Raw genomic sequence first — 16,071 nt, 5'->3', positions numbered from 1 at the left:
GCACAGTATTTGGGACACCAAATATGGTAAAAGTAACTGTAATGTTGATTGTGCTTACATAACTGAAAAAATGTTCTTCACTACCTATCCATGTGGTGATGCAGACAAGAGCTGCAAAGTTGTAGCCTGTGGACAGGCTTGGTTTGGCAAAACAGAGATTTTAGTATTTGAATGAGAACATTTTTAAACAGAACGTTTTACCAAATGGTGCCACCCCACTTTTGCTCATATATGTTACCCACTGGCAAAACAGAGATTTTAGTATTTGAATGAGAACATTTTTAAACAGAACGTCTTACCAAATGGTGCCACCCCACTTTTGCTCATATATGTTACCCACTAGCCCCTGAAGACATTTGTTTATTTAAGTTTGACTTTAGTTAAGCAAATCTGAGTCAGGGATGTAAAACACTCCATGTGAGAGAAAGGAGACTCCTCTCTTGTGTCACTCATTGAAAGGCAGTGATCAAGGCACCCATGCGGTAATTTAAAGTTCTATACCCACATAGCAGCTAGTAGTTAGTAAGTCCATGTGAGAAAGGGACAAGGGGAATTTAGGGAATCAGAAATCTCAAGTTCTAATCCTCACCTTGCTATAAAAATCAGGTGTTCTACAGTATGACATTTTTCCTTTCTGAGCCCTAGTGTTCTTATGTGTATAACAGGGCCTTGGTCCAGACTTCTGAGGGCTCTCACAGATATGACGTTCTATATGTTCTAAGAGCTAGAAAGTAGACCTCCATTAGCTTACGCTTCTAACAGAACCAGAGGAATGAAAATAAAAGTATACTTAAAAAAATATCCCAAATGGGGGGCTCTGTTATCTTTGAGGGTCTCATGATCAATTGGCTAATAAGCAGCTATTTTAGAGAACTGGAGGCATCGTGATCATGAGGTGTGGGTAAATTATAAACGTGTGAAAGAAAAAAAAAAGACTGATGAGTTAGAAAATAATTTTATCTAATTCTACATTAATGATGTCTACCTGAAAATAAAACTGGACAAAGAGCCAAAAGTCCAGGTAAATGTTTGTCTTCATGAGCCAATAGCTAGAGTTCTTGGGGAAAGAGTCTTTTCATATTTAACTGGATTATTCCATCTTTCTTATGCTCCTACTATTCAAAGGTAAAGAAAGGTAGGGCTTCTCACATTATCAGTTACCTTATCTTTTGTGGAAAAATGTGTATCATCACAGTCAAAACAACTCAAGTTATCTTAGGGTTTTGGTACTGGCCTTGGGGAATAAAAGGAAAATGGACACTTTTATGATCCTTCACTCAGTAATCAGAAAAGTAGCTCACTAAAAGGACGCAGGATCTCATGTAAAATGCATCCTGCCAGACCTTTTCATATCCTTTACCGACTCAGTTATTCCAAACCAGATATAAGGCCTCAAGTAGATTTATGATCAATAGTCATTAGCAATAAAACAAAGTGGAAGATGATGAATTAGTATAATGAAACCTTTTACAAACTTTAGTTAACTTTTGAGCAATTTTGTGTTGGTTAAACATGTTTTTATAAGTATTTTACTGAGAATAAACTGAGGGTTGATGGGGGGTGGGAGGGAGGGGAAAGTGGGTGATGGGCATTGAGGAGGGCACCTGTTGGGATGAGCACTGGGTGATGTATGGAAACAAATTTGACAATAAATTTCATATTAAAAACTAAAATTAAATTTAAAAAACATGTTTTTATAAGTATTTTCGATCCAATTTCTCTAAGATAACCTGTTTCTTCACTTTGTTGGGTATTGTTGCAATTTGGCATAAGATGTAAAATGGCATAAATTTCACGTGTGTTGTTTTCATCTGGCTCATTATTACTGAGACTTTAGCACATATACTTCATGCAGATCATGTGAGGTGCTGACAAAAACAGGTTAAATACCAATTGTGCATCTCAGTCATATTAGCAAGCATATTGCTGAAGTAAATGAAAATAGGAGCAAATTAAAATACTAAAGTGTTTATTCAGTGGTATAGTCAAATTGGTTTTAAGGTCTACGCAATCCCTGTTTGGCTAGTAATTACTTTGATTCATCTTTGATTACGATATGTGATAGATTTACTTTGACATCATGTGATTTGCACTTCTTTCTAATGGTAGGCGATAATTACTAACTAAAAATTTCTAACTTCCATCAATTCTTCATACATTTCTCCCCTGAGACATATCATTTAAAATATGAAGTGGTTTATAATAAAAACCTAAATCTGGGAAATGTCTGATAGTTTTTTTTTCCTTTAAGGTCAAAGCCAACATTAATGTCAAAATAAATATAGCAAAGAGGAAGGGAAATAGAAAAATGATTAGCAACTACAAACAGAATAAAGTGTCTTCACAAAGACAATATAATCTGATATATTACCTCAGAATCTATTTCAGAAGCCAAAATATACACAGAGATTGTTTTAGACTTTGCATAGAAATTGCAAGAAAAGGCATCTCTTTGGGACTCTGAGGAGTCTGCAATTTTAACACACTCTTGTCAAGGCTAATAAGAACCTGGGGAATGGGGCTCTTGAGGTCTCTTTCTGGCCATAAATACAAGATTCAGCAAGTTAAATACAGCTCTGAGCCTCAGCAAATCTAGGGGAAAAATGAAAGTTATGGCAATAATTTCCCAACAGGTTGAAACTTAATCAATATGTTTTAATGTTTTGAAATCTTCAGCAGTAAGTCGCCTGATGTGCATACAACTGCTCATTGTTTCTTCTAGAAAGTGTTATTTCCTATTCCTTGCTTCTCTTGCTAAAAGTCAGAGTCAAAAGCTAAGACAACTGTGACATTTCTCCAGCTGAGAACAAAATTTCAAAGGAATGAATGGTTCAGAAATCACTGCCCAGGGCACCCACTGGAATGATAATCTTAGCAGCTTGACTGGACTTTCTTTTCCAATCAAAAGCAATGGAGCCAATAATAAAATAATCGAGAAGCGAGACAAAAGTAGAGATTCACACGAGAAAGTCTATGGCCTAATTTGTTTTCCAAGAAGTAATCAGATTCCTGTAACAATGACCCAAATAGACCAGGGTGACAAAATTAAAACAGCCTAGGGAAGAAAACCAGCCCATTTTGAATATTATGTCACAATGACATCAAATTGACCTACAAGGTAGATTAAAAATGTAATATGCCTCAATATTCATCTATTGCCAAATGCTCAGACATTTGGAGTAATCTTTAGCAAAAAATGTCTATTAATTTAAGGTGTGCATGTGCATGCCTGTATGTGTGCAGAGAGAGGGAGAGAACAAGAGAGAGGGGTAGGGAAAAATTGTAGAAAAAATGTTTTGTAAGTGGAACTGCTCATTTACTTTTTGGGGAAGAACTGATTTATCCTTATTGGATTGGCTAAAGAACACACACACATTTTCTTATCATCTAAAAATAAAAAAATCCTTTCACTCAGAAGGTTCTGATTTTTCTTCTAACAAAGACAGAACACTTTCCAAGACTGGTTTTTAACTGTCACAACTGAGGGGGTGGGTGGGTGCTACTGGCATCTAGTGGGTAGAGATCAGGGATGCTGCCATCCAGCCTATAATGCACAGGACACACCAATCCTGCAAAAAAATGATGTGACCCAGTATGTCAATAATGCCACATTTGAGAAACTCTGACCCAAGGGGGAAGCATGTGGGACCCTCATAGTTAGAATTCCTGGGAATTTGGAACTGAGGTTAAAAACCGGCCAAGTTTACATGGTGTTGTTCTAAATATAGCAGCAGTACCAATAGAAAACACCGTTTTGCCTGGAAAGTCACTTTAGACTTTTAAACATGCTGCCACAAAAGTTACCACATTCAGTATAATAAACTAGTTCAAAAACCAAGAAAGTACTGTAACTTAAAGTGCAAACAAACAAGCAGGACCTTAGAACAAAGGGCTAGTGACATGATCACTAACTAAAAAAGTCAAATCCTAGCAAGTACCCATTAGGGCCCTCTCCTCCCTGTCTCCCTTCTCACAAAACCAAAGAGAACAAATAAAAATGAGTCTCAATTCAGTATCTGTTACCCACTACCACCAGACCCTGCCATGGGAACCAAGGGGGACAACTCTTCAGCAAGTTGAGCTCCATGCAATTCTATATACGTGTTTTCTTTCTATCTCTCTGACCCTAAACAGATGAACAACCTTTCTATGTTCCGATATCAGGAATATGATTTTATTCTTGAAATACATGCAGTTTTAATAGACAGTTGGGATTAAATGAAAATATGGGCTTTCATTAGGAACTCAGTTTTTAAAACCCTTTTGTCTATTGATTGAACAAAAATTTATTGAGCACCTACTAAATTCATTGTCCATTTAAATTATTGGGGAGAGAAATAAAATTTCTCAGCATCTGCTTTCCTTACAAACTTTATATGCATTTATATTGTATCCCCTACATCATCTTGTCTGGCTCAGAAAAAGTTTACCACATTTCTCATCATCCACTAAGGTCATTATTATTTATAATCAGCTTTATCACTAATGTAGTGCCCTGTAGACTCTTCAACTCTGGTGCTGTGCTCTTCTGCTGGCTCCAGAGAGTGTAGGCGCTAGGTAGATGGCAGAGGTTTTTCATTTTATTCTTTGGCATACCTTCCACTGAGTGCAAAAAGCCTTCTGCAGGCTTTTACATGAGGGGACTGAGTTCACCTTTGTTTCTTAAAGAGAAACTATCTCCCCTTAGATCTGCTGCAGATGAAACAGGATAAGGAAGAAGGTGTTCAAGAAGTAAGAGAACCAAAACCAAAAAGGACTCTATTTCTTAAGATTACCACGATGTTACATTAGAAGAAAAGTGAGTAACTGCTTACACTAAGCGAAGTCTGTTCTTAACATTTCATGGAGTGACAAAGAGGAGTAAGATGCCTGCTTTCCTTCCTACATGCTTTGCAGAAAATCGGTTAATGTTTTTTCTTTCTTTCTTCCCCCTACCCCACCAAATGCATTTCCAGATATAGAGGATCGGGCTTAACTTTAGAACAAAATGCATCAGAGATTAAGGCAGAATTCAAGTCTCTCTTTAAGTAGAAATTTTAAAAGTTATTTTCAGGGAAACCACTGTCAAAATTCCTATCCTTCTATCCTCTATCAAACCAATATGATGTAGAAATATTGCAAACAAATGACAAATATAGCAAAAGCAACCTTTAATTCCAAGAACCTAAAATCTAGGTAATCTAAATGATATAGCCACATAATCACATGTAATGTTACAGTATAAATCCATATTCATGCTAAGTAATACGTCTATTCAGGTCTTTGCAATTTTAAAATAAATTTGTAATTTTCCTGATTTGGGGGGAATGACATCACAGATTTAATTCTGAGCTGTGCAGAATGCAGAAGGAGAACTTCTGTCCAGATACATACATACATATATATATGTTTTTTTTTTCAATCGTACACTATCATTATTTTGGATGACTGTGTCAGAAACAGTTACGCATTTTACAATGATTATTTACTTTAATCTTTACCACAACCCTATGAGGTAAGTGTCTCTACTATTCTTGTTTCATAGATAAAGGCACTGAAAACCAAAGAGGCTGAATAAGATGTCGGAGGGCTCATAGCTAACATATGGTAGCTTTGAGTTTTCTAAAACTTTATCACGCGGAACATTTATTTTTCTTTGTTGACGATATTTTCTTTTCCAATCACGTTCACAATCAAAAATGGTCCTTGGTGTGTTTGCTTAGAGTAAACCAGTCATTCTAACTTTGTAACTTTAAAACAAGCTGGTACAGGGGTGCCTGGGTGGCTCAGTCTGTTAACCATTTGACTTTTGGTTTTGGCTCAGGTCATGGTCTCACAGTTTCATGAGATCAAGCCCTGCATTGGGCTCTGCGCTGGCAGTGTGGAGCCGGCTTGGGATTCTCTGTCTCCTCTCTCTCTCTGCCTTTCTCCCCCCCACCCCCACTCCCATCCTCAGCTCAGGCTGTCTCTGTCTCTCTCAAAATAAATAAATAAACTTTAAAAACCTTAAAAAAATAAAACACGTTGGCCTAAAGTGAATGTATTAAACCTTGAAATTGTTGGGAAGGAATGACCTAAAATAACATATAAAATGTAATAACTTTGGATAAGATTATAGAATACTCAGTTTAAACTTGACTATGTTAATTACCCTTCAGCCAGATTTTCTTTCTTTCTTTCTTTCTTTCTTTCTTTCTTTCTTTCTTTCTTTCTTTCTTTCTTTCTTTCTTTTTTTGGAAAAATTTCAAACTTACAGGGAAGTTGAAAGAATGGTGTAATGAAAACCCATATGACTATGACTCAGAACTAATGTAAACATTTTGATATTTGCTTTCTCTTTTTTTGAAGCTTATTTTTGAGAGAGAGAGAGAGAGAGAGAGAGAGAGAGAACAAGAATGAGTTGAACAAGAGAGAATCCCAGGCAGGTTCTACTCCATGGTGGGCCTAAGGCAGGGCTGGAGGTCACTACCGTGAGATCATGACCTAAGCCAAAATCAAGAGTCGGATGATCAACTGAGCCACCCAGGTGACCCTGCTTTCTCCTTTTATTCCCTCTCCTCATCGTTTCCCTCTGTCCTTCTCATTCTGTTATACTTCTTTCTTTTCCTGAATCATTTAAGAGTAAGTAGCAGACATTTGGGAATTTTATCCTTAAATAATTCTCCAAAGAATTCAATAAATAATGCTTTTTCAACTTCACTGATATATAATGGACAAATAAGATTGTAAGCTATCTTTTTAAGTTTATTTATTTATTTTGAGAGAGAGAGAGAGAGAGAGAGAGAGAGAGAGAGAATGCACACAAGCAGGAGAGGGGCAGAGAGAAGGAGGGACAGGATCCCAAACAGGCTCTGTGCCATCAGCACAGAACCCAATGCAGGGCCAGAACTCACAAACTATGAGGTCATGAATTTAGCAGAAATCAAGAGCTGGACATTTAACCAACTGCACCACCCACGCGCCCCAAGATTGTAAGCTATTTGAAGTGTATGATGTGATGATTCACCAAATAATGTTTTTCCAAAGAACAAGGATTTTCACCTCCATAACCACAATTTAATTAACCAATCCAAGAAATCTAATTGTGATAGAAAACTGTCATTTACTGTATTTTCTGCATATAGGTGACACCTCTTCTTAGTGCACTGCATGAGGGGTAGGTATTTCCAGTTTGTCCTGTTATGGATGGTATTGAATTTACTCCCCAGACTACTCTCTAGTAAATAAAGGTATCATTTTATTTTTGTAACTAGTAAGTAGCATTTGGAGAACGCTTTGAGAATGTCTAAGTATCATTTTCTCCAATAGCCTTCTACCAGGTCATGTTAGCATACACCAATGAACACTGAACAATCAATTATTGTAATGATGGTTACAAAACACCTGGATTCATAAACCTCAATAATCAGCCAATTTCGTTTTGAAAGGATCCTAATCCACTCACTCAATCCTCTCACATAATATCAGAATGGTGGTAATGGATGCCATTCAGAAAATACTAAGTTTCTTAAGGTTTCTTAGAAACCAAGGCCAATGACAATTCATCAAGCTATTCATGAAAATTTCTTACTATTTCCAGAAAACATGAAGATAGGTGTAAAATATGAAATAAACCACTTCTTTTTAAGGGAAAGAGGGAAACTATAGAGTAAACCCGGATATCACTCTTCATAGTAATTAATGTCTTAAGTTAAATAATGAGACACCCTTCTCCATATCTACGAAAGTTAAAAATACTACACTTCTCAGAGTAGAATCACTTTCAACTTCTGCAGAATGCACTCTATATTAAGGAGCCAAAGAGTTCCTTTCAGACATTTTAAATTGTGCCATTTATTGATCTATAAACCATTCTATTTTGTTGTAGCATTTTTCACCTGGAAATGAATAAAAAGTGAAAAACCCTGGTTGAAATCCATTCTCCACACTGATGTCAGAGTGCCCTTTCCAAAATAGAAATCTAAACACATTATCCCCCATTTAAAATCTTTCAATGGATCCCTATCAATTACCTGGTAAAACCCCAAAACTACCAATTCATACAAAGTTCTCTCTCTAATATCATCCCTTGCCTTATGACCTGTGTTTTATATCACATTCATCAATCAGGATGTTTCTCTCTTCCTTCAAAGCCCCATGCTATTTTCTCCTCTCTGTACAAATATATTCTTTGCCTATAATGCTTCCGTACTCCTACAAGCTTTATAAGGAAATAATTTCAATGATTTAGAGAACTTAAATACAAAATATAAAACCATAAATCTTTTAGAAAAAGCACTGAGGAAATTTTCAGGATCTAAGGCTGGGCAAAGAGTTCCCAGGTTTGATACAAAAAGCATGGTAAATAAAAGGAAAAACTGATAAATTGGACCTTAGCGCATTAAAAAAAAACAAAAACAAAAACATTTGCTCAGAGAAATAAGAAAATGAAAACACAAACTATATACTGAGATAATAAATTTGAAAACCACATATTCATTAAAGAATTAGTATCTATAATATATGAAGGACTCTAAGACTAAACAGTTAGTTAAGAAATAATGGTTAGAAAATGGGCAAACCGCCCCCGCCCACCATGAACAGACATTTTATTGAGGAGGATAAACAGATAAGAATATGAATGGATATTCATTAGCTATTAGGAAAATGCAAACTAAAATCATAATGAGATTTAATACATACCTATCAGAATGACTAAAGTTAGAAAAAAAGGAAATATTCAATGTTGGGGAGAATGTAGAGAAACTAAATGACTCATGCATTGTTGGCAAGTATATAAAATGACACAGCCACTCTTAAAAACCTTTTGTTAATTTCCAAAACAAGAAAACTATAATTACCATATAACCCAAAATTTGCTCTCCTGTTAGCACTGTTAGCAACTAATATGTTGTCACAAAAGCAATCAATGTTTTCTCTCTCTTTTTTTGGCAATCAATGTTTTCTAAGCATCTATCAAATTCCACGTAATACACATTCATATGTACTTGCAATAAATAAAATATAAAAAAAATAAACTAGGAATAGTTAATGAATTGGCTTCATGTTCAAATTTCATTATATAAACAAACATTTTATCAATATTGACTTACTACATTCCAATGGATTATTTGAAATTATTTCAAAGAACAATTCATTATTGGTAGCATGGAAAGGTATAGAGAGGGAGAGAAAACAAGTGGGAAAGTAAGTAAATGAGAAGATGCATTCATCCAACCTATATTTATTATTTATTAGGTACTAATCACTGTGTTGTGTGCTGGTGAGCCAAACAGATGACAACAATTATAGAGTTTATACCCTGGGGAGGGAGAAAGACAACAGAGAAGTAATCAACAAGTAAATTCAATAATTATAGATTCTGTAAGTGTTCTATAAAAATAAGAGAGTCATAAGACAGAGAATAACATGTTTTGGCTCTTCAGTATTCAATACGCTTGGTGAGATCATAAAAATGGTATTAAAGAAGTTATCACTAAAGGCAACATTAATAGGAAACGTGAAATTTTTATATGCCATAGTGCTGGTATATACATTCATCTGGGTCTTGTTAGAATAAACCCAGTTCAGTTCCCAAATCCCTTCTTACTAAAATGGCTTGGGTTTCTACATGTGTACACTCATGAACAGAGGTCACTAAGTCATTCACTACATGTTGTCAATGTGAGAACCACTTATGATATATATAAAAATGTACCAAACTCTGGATTTTCCAAAGACATACTTTGATGAGCTAAGTCATTTGAAGGTACAAAAGGTATGGGAATGCAACCAATGGAGTCTATATTTTGGGTACCGTGGAGCCAGTCTGGAGGGATCTTGGATGTCCAGTTAAGGATGTTGTATGTGATTCATTAAGGGAACACACCTGTCCATTAAAGTTTCTGGATTATTGATGAGTAAAAAAAAATGAGACATTAAACAGTTGTACAGAAACACAATGGAATACATATGTAAGAGAAGGAAGCATATACTACCCATGCCATATGTTCCCATTTGGAGGGATATGGACTTTTCCCTTGAGTTTGGAAGAAGAAATAGGATGCAAGCATCTCAACTCCTTCTCATATTCTTTCTAAAGAAACCTATACTTTCTGAAAGGGTGCCTTCTGTTTTGCTTTCTGAACATGAAGTATAGTGCCCATCCTTTGGAAATAACTATAGTTGTCCAGGGATACAAGTAACTGGGTGGAAAAATCTGTATAATTCAGAGTTGAATTATTGGCACTATTTCAACAAATTTAAGCTATATTTTCCTTTCACCAGGATTAAGTGTTGTATTTTTATCTGAATTAGTGTGATTGCTAAATATGCCTTGTAAGTGATTCTAAACTTTGCATGGAAATAAGGGCATTGCTCTTAAATTCCCCAATAGGTTTTTCCTGGAATGCCTAAGAATGTACAATATCCCAGTAAGAATGAAATGAGCTGATGAAAAACAAGTTTAATTAAACCAAAATTTTCTAAAAGCATATATGATGTAATCAACAATAAACGGCTTTCTTTCTTAATTTTGCAGTGCCAATATATTTTTGGATAATATGAAAAAGCTGAATTTGTATCTACAGGAAAGATGTGATTAAGTTTTCTTCCTTTTGTAAGTACTACACAGAAAGTATAGTATGGTAACAATACATATCTCCCATATAGAAAATTGCTCATATCTTTTAAAATCTAACTTTTCTGAGCAAGCTTATGCACAAATCTAACTCACATTGTCATCTGGAGGGGTAGGGACAGAAGACAATTGACAAGATCTCCATTTCAGCCATGCACTGAGGATCACCATCTGCATCCTCCCTGTGCCATGTTCCAATGGCTGAACTCTGGATCCAATCTGAAGCCCTTCCTATTCCATTACTTTTAGAGGCTGAAGCGTGCTTTTTAGAGCAGGGTTATACAAAAAATGTACTGTATACACCACTAAAACAAGCAAATATTTTCAGGAATTAATTCATCTATCAAGTATTTACTGAATAAGTCAATACGTGTAAGTGGTTGGGGATTTAAAACAGGTCTAGACTTCATGCTTGCTTTCTAGGAATCTGAAGTCCAGTGGAGAAGTATAATCATACACGTAAGTATTTTAAGAGAGTATTTATTAAAGTCCTTTGGGAACTGAGAAAAGGAAAAGATTATTTCCTACTTGACACTTTAAAAAATGCTTTCAGGGAGAAGTGGTATTTGAAATGAGAACATGAAATATCTGTCAAGTTTAGATATTCAGAGATGGTTACTAAATGTTGATTACGATGTTGAAGAGAGGATTTAAAACAATCCATTTTAGCTGCTCCCCAATAGAAGAGGTCCCCTCTAAATAAATATTACCGTCCCATTCTGGACACAGTCTCTAATATCTAGATTCTGTTGAGGATTTAAAGGACCATTTATGCAGAAAAAAAAAGCGTATTCACAATTTGAATTTTTCACAACATATCAATGAATTCAAAGACTTCCAGTTAAGAAATGCTGCTTTAGATCAAGGGAATATTTTTAATAAAAATATACTGCATATAAAAAGTATTTTATACTTTTTAGAGACCTTAAAATTATGAAGCAGTAGTAGGGCTATTATCATTGCCCCCATTTTTCAAATAAAATATATAAGATATAGAGAAAGCAAGTAAATCTTCCAATATTATGAATTTCTTTGGGTTTTCCTGACATTAGACCAGTGTTTCTTGTAATGCCTCCTTAATCTGCTGAAATTCTACATTTTTAATACCATCATTCATTTGAAATTCCCTCTATCCAAACTGGTTCAATGACATGTGAGAGAAAAATCAAAATAACAGCTTAAATGAAAGAGAAGTTCGTTTCTCACTCACAAGGGGGAAAAAAATTCCTAACAAGCAATATACGGTTGTTAGAGCATTTCCATAGTCATCAATTAGGAGCCAAGTTTTCTTCTCCCATTTCCCCCCACTATTCTAGCATTACATTAATCAAGATCACTACGTGGTTCATGATAGCTTCCTAAGAGCTCCAGCAGTCAAGTCTGCATTCCCAGCAGTGGAAAGAAGGAGGTACACAGGAGGACAAGAAAACATAATTTCTAACTAAATCATCTCTCCTTGAAGAGACTTCTCAGAAGTCCCTCCAAATATTTCTGCTTATATTAGACTGCATAAGACATAGTTACATGGTCATGTTGGTTGTAAACACACTAACAATTACAGTATTCATGCCCTAAATGATACTAGTGTTTGATTATTAAAGAACAAAGGAAGAATGGATACTGTTGACAACTAGCAGTGGAGCCCTAATCACAACCCAACACTAAATACTCAAGGCAACAATTAAACTGTAGTAGTAGAAATCACTGAAGGAAAATTCTGAAGACAGGATTTCTAGTTGATGAGAAAACATCATCTAGATCTGTGTGTGGTTTGGGTGTCCTGATTTGTAAAATAAGAGAAAGTGGAGATTAGAGCGCCCCTCAGGTATCCTCCAGCCACTAAGGTTCCAGGAGAGCTAAAATGTTACCTCATCACCTCATGCCCTGAGCAATGTCATTTTCTGCTAAGTTAAATACCCATACATGTGAGAATAACGTAGCTTGGACTCTGAAAGGGTATTAGAGTAGTCCCATGGGTTCAATCATTTTAGAACAGATATTCACAGAAAAAAAAAAAAAAGAAAAGTAAAGTAAAGAAAGAAAAATAAGGAATAAAGAAAAATAAAGAGAATTTTTTCTTGGGAGTTGAGTGTGTATGTCAATGTATCACCTTGGTACTTGGTACTATGGTATTTGGGTGGGGAATGGAAATTCACAATCAAAATGAAACATTTATGCTTACAATTTAAGAACTTTAATACTCTAACATTAAAATGTGCAGCTGTTTATAAGAACTATCATTTATGCAAGTAAAATATTCAATCAGTAGAAACAGTTCTTAATACCCCCAGGGTAATCAATTTTTTTACATTTATAGAATTAAATCTGTGTAACAATATAACCACCAGTCTTTGTGCCATCTTCCTATAAAGCCTGACAGAAAGGAAAAGACTATAGACAATATTGCTTGAACTATAAACTGCCAGCACACTTCAGATTTGTTAATTAGGGTACCGGCCTGTGATTCTTTCTGAGCATTACCAAAGAAGACAGCTAATCCAAGTTTATCTGCTTCATTGTTCCTCTCCTTCATTTATTGCAGTTTCTTAAACGGAAGGACCCAGAGTGTCATAAAGAGGAATTAAATAGAAAACTAAGTAGAACATTTAATAATGAGCCAAATGACTATGACTTTTCTTTTTAATTATCTCACCAAAGAAGAAAAAATATCTATGAACAACAATATGGTCACCTATGTATCTGTGAAATACAGTAAACACAAGGGAAAGGAAAGGCCGATCCCAGGTCTGGGATATGGAAACAACATACCTGGGAACAGAATCTGCTCTCATTCTGCCAACGTGGAGCACTGAACAAGATCTCCCTCATGTTATTCTCAACTGGTCATGACATCTCTGTTCTAGTGTCTTCAGACCGCCTCCGCAGATTTGAGATCAGCTTCCAGGACAAAGCCCGGCCACCTGACTCATTATCCTAACCTATAATCTTTCTGAAATTTGGGACATGTTTAGAAGATAGGACTCACAAATGCAATGCAAAAGGTGTTATAGTAAAAGAGTATGTAAAACTCCTGCAAAACATATGAGCCATCTCTTGCATTAAACTCCAACAATATTTATTAAGCACCAACTGTAGGCAAGGCACTGTGGCAGGAACCCAGAAGGCAGTATTTCCTTCTCTCAGGGAACTTTCAATCCAGTGACTGTTGAATAAATTTAGAAGGGTGCCTAGAGATTTTCTAAAAAACAATGAAAACCAAAACATGATACAGCCTAAATTGTCACATCTTCTAATTCACATGTAGGAAATAAGGTATGGAAGACTTAAAAATAACCCTTGTCTGAGAAGCTACAGTATAGATTTGTGAGACAAAATATAAACTTTTGAAATGGTTCAAAAATAGTCACAGAGAGGATACCAGTGTAAAGCACCATGACAGGCAGTCTGCTCCATGATGGAAGATTCACCTCCTCATTCTTTAAGACAAAGTGAGGTCCATTCCCAACAAAAGGATTTGGATTATGGGAATAAAGATACCTTTTGGGGCATTCCTATCATACTGAATCTAAGAAACCATAAATACTAAAACTATAGCTAGAGAAATCTTAAACACACATGAAAATATGCATTAGATGACATAGTTCAAACCAAATAATACAAAGTTTAAACATGATTTTTAGAGGCGCCTGGGTGGCTCAGTCGGTTAAGCGTCTGACTTCGTCTCAGGTCATGAACTCGTGGTTTGTGAGTATAAGCCCTGCATCGGGCTCTGTGCTAACAGCTCAGAGTCTGGAACCTACTTTGGATTCTGTCTCTCTATCTCTATCTCTGTTCCCCCCCTGCTTGCCTCTGCCTCTTTCTCTCTCTAAAAACTAAATAAAGATTAAAAATATTTAAAAATATGTTTTTAAAGCCTATGAGGGTCTATAAAATATTAGATAACAATATCTCTTTTATTAGACATAGGCAACATTATCTGTTTTCTCCCAATATTTTACCATAAAAGTACTTACACATCCACAAAATTTAATTTCAGGAAAGGGACTATAATTACCAATACAGTCACCATCTACTTTTAACAATGGTTGACATTTTACCATACATGTGTAAATTTCATTTGTTGACCCACTGGTGAGTAAGGCATCTGGTAAGGAGGACATGCTAGTAAAGAGATTTTTAAATCTGTTACACTTTTCTAATTGGTTGTTTAATTTTTAAAGCTAACTTTATAATGATAAGTGAATGGATGAATGTGGAGTGGATTTGTTCATGCCATAGTAAGCTGTTTTCTGCACACTTTTTCTGAGTATTTATCATGTAGTAGGTGGTTTAGAGGGTAAAAAAGTTAATATCAGACACAATCTCTACCCTTAAATATCTTTTTACATTGATTCCCCAGATTGACTTAGGCTCTGAAGAAGCATATTTCTATTCTTCATGTAGAAGATCCTACCTTTTGGAAGCTTTGAATTTTTCCTGCTATTTGTTCTTTAGAAAGAAGTTTGTACATACTAAGAAAAATAATGTATTGATGTCTAGATCAGTAATGGGAAAGTTGATATTGTTCTTCATGTTCATGTTTTAGTATGGGATTTTTCCTACTGAATACCATTTTCATTTACTAATACACACAAAGATAAAATGATTCCTAACTGTAACAGGGTTCAAGGCATTTTCCACATGTTTTCATAGATAATGGTGCTTAGTACACAAATATGAAACTGTAAAAAGGTTCTTTATTAGAATAAAAAATGATAAAGCAGGCATTTCTGCCATTCCAAGATATATGTTTGTGAAAGACCCTCAAACTTTGTAAAATTATGCACTAAAGACATGGCTTAAGGGAAGACAAATTTGAAGTAGATCACCACCAAAAATCCATGGAACTTCACAACTAGCACATTAACAAAAACGATTATTGGTGCCTCCCTCAGAAATGATCTTGGATAACCTATGCAGGCAGCTGAGCATGGGTGGATAAGAATTGTGATTAAGAATACACAAAAACATGAGAAGGGGCATGCAGGTTTCCTGAGCTGAGACCCTGCAGAAGGCAGCAGGCATTGGGTGTGTCGGGCAGCTGCTCAGGTGGGTCCCAGAGGAAGTGCTGCATGCCAGGGGCAGGAAGTTCCCCTCAGATGGGAGTTTGCCCTTCTAGGGAAAAAAGTCACTGTGTGCAGATGCTTGTCTTTTGTCTTTACTGTAAACAGAGTTGAGAATGTTCTTGTCTATGCAGCTGTTACCTGAGAGCTTTTTCCTTTCCTGGTGAAGGTAATTTAATCCTACTATTTTAGCAACCTTTGCTTAGGAAGATAGCATATGATCAATTATGATTTCTACATTCCCCTATTTAGCATTTGCCTATGTGGTTACTGATGTTCATAGACACATATAATGGCAGAACAAACGGTACACTTTAGATACATACACATATATTCTTTTTACAATCAAGGTCAAATAGGCAAGATGGATGGAAACAATATTCCTCAGAATAGTCCTTGTTCCTTAAAGAA

At 35.6% G+C, this 16,071-nt stretch overlaps 1 protein-coding gene across 6 annotated transcripts in view; it reads right to left on the bottom strand.

Moving 5' to 3' along the window:
- Window positions 1-16,071, bottom strand: part of LOC109254642 (contactin-4) — an 893,345-nt gene that overhangs the window by 509,383 nt on the left and 367,891 nt on the right. The gene's annotated exons all lie outside the window — the stretch shown is intronic.

The sequence above is a fragment of the Panthera pardus genome, unplaced genomic scaffold (genome assembly GCF_024362965.1).
Source record: "Panthera pardus isolate Hobbes unplaced genomic scaffold, ASM2436296v1 HiC_scaffold_8, whole genome shotgun sequence".
In the NCBI taxonomy this organism is placed as follows: Eukaryota; Metazoa; Chordata; class Mammalia; order Carnivora; family Felidae; genus Panthera; species Panthera pardus.
Note: the sequence above shows the minus strand (reverse complement) of the source record. Positions and strands in the feature narration are given on the sequence as shown.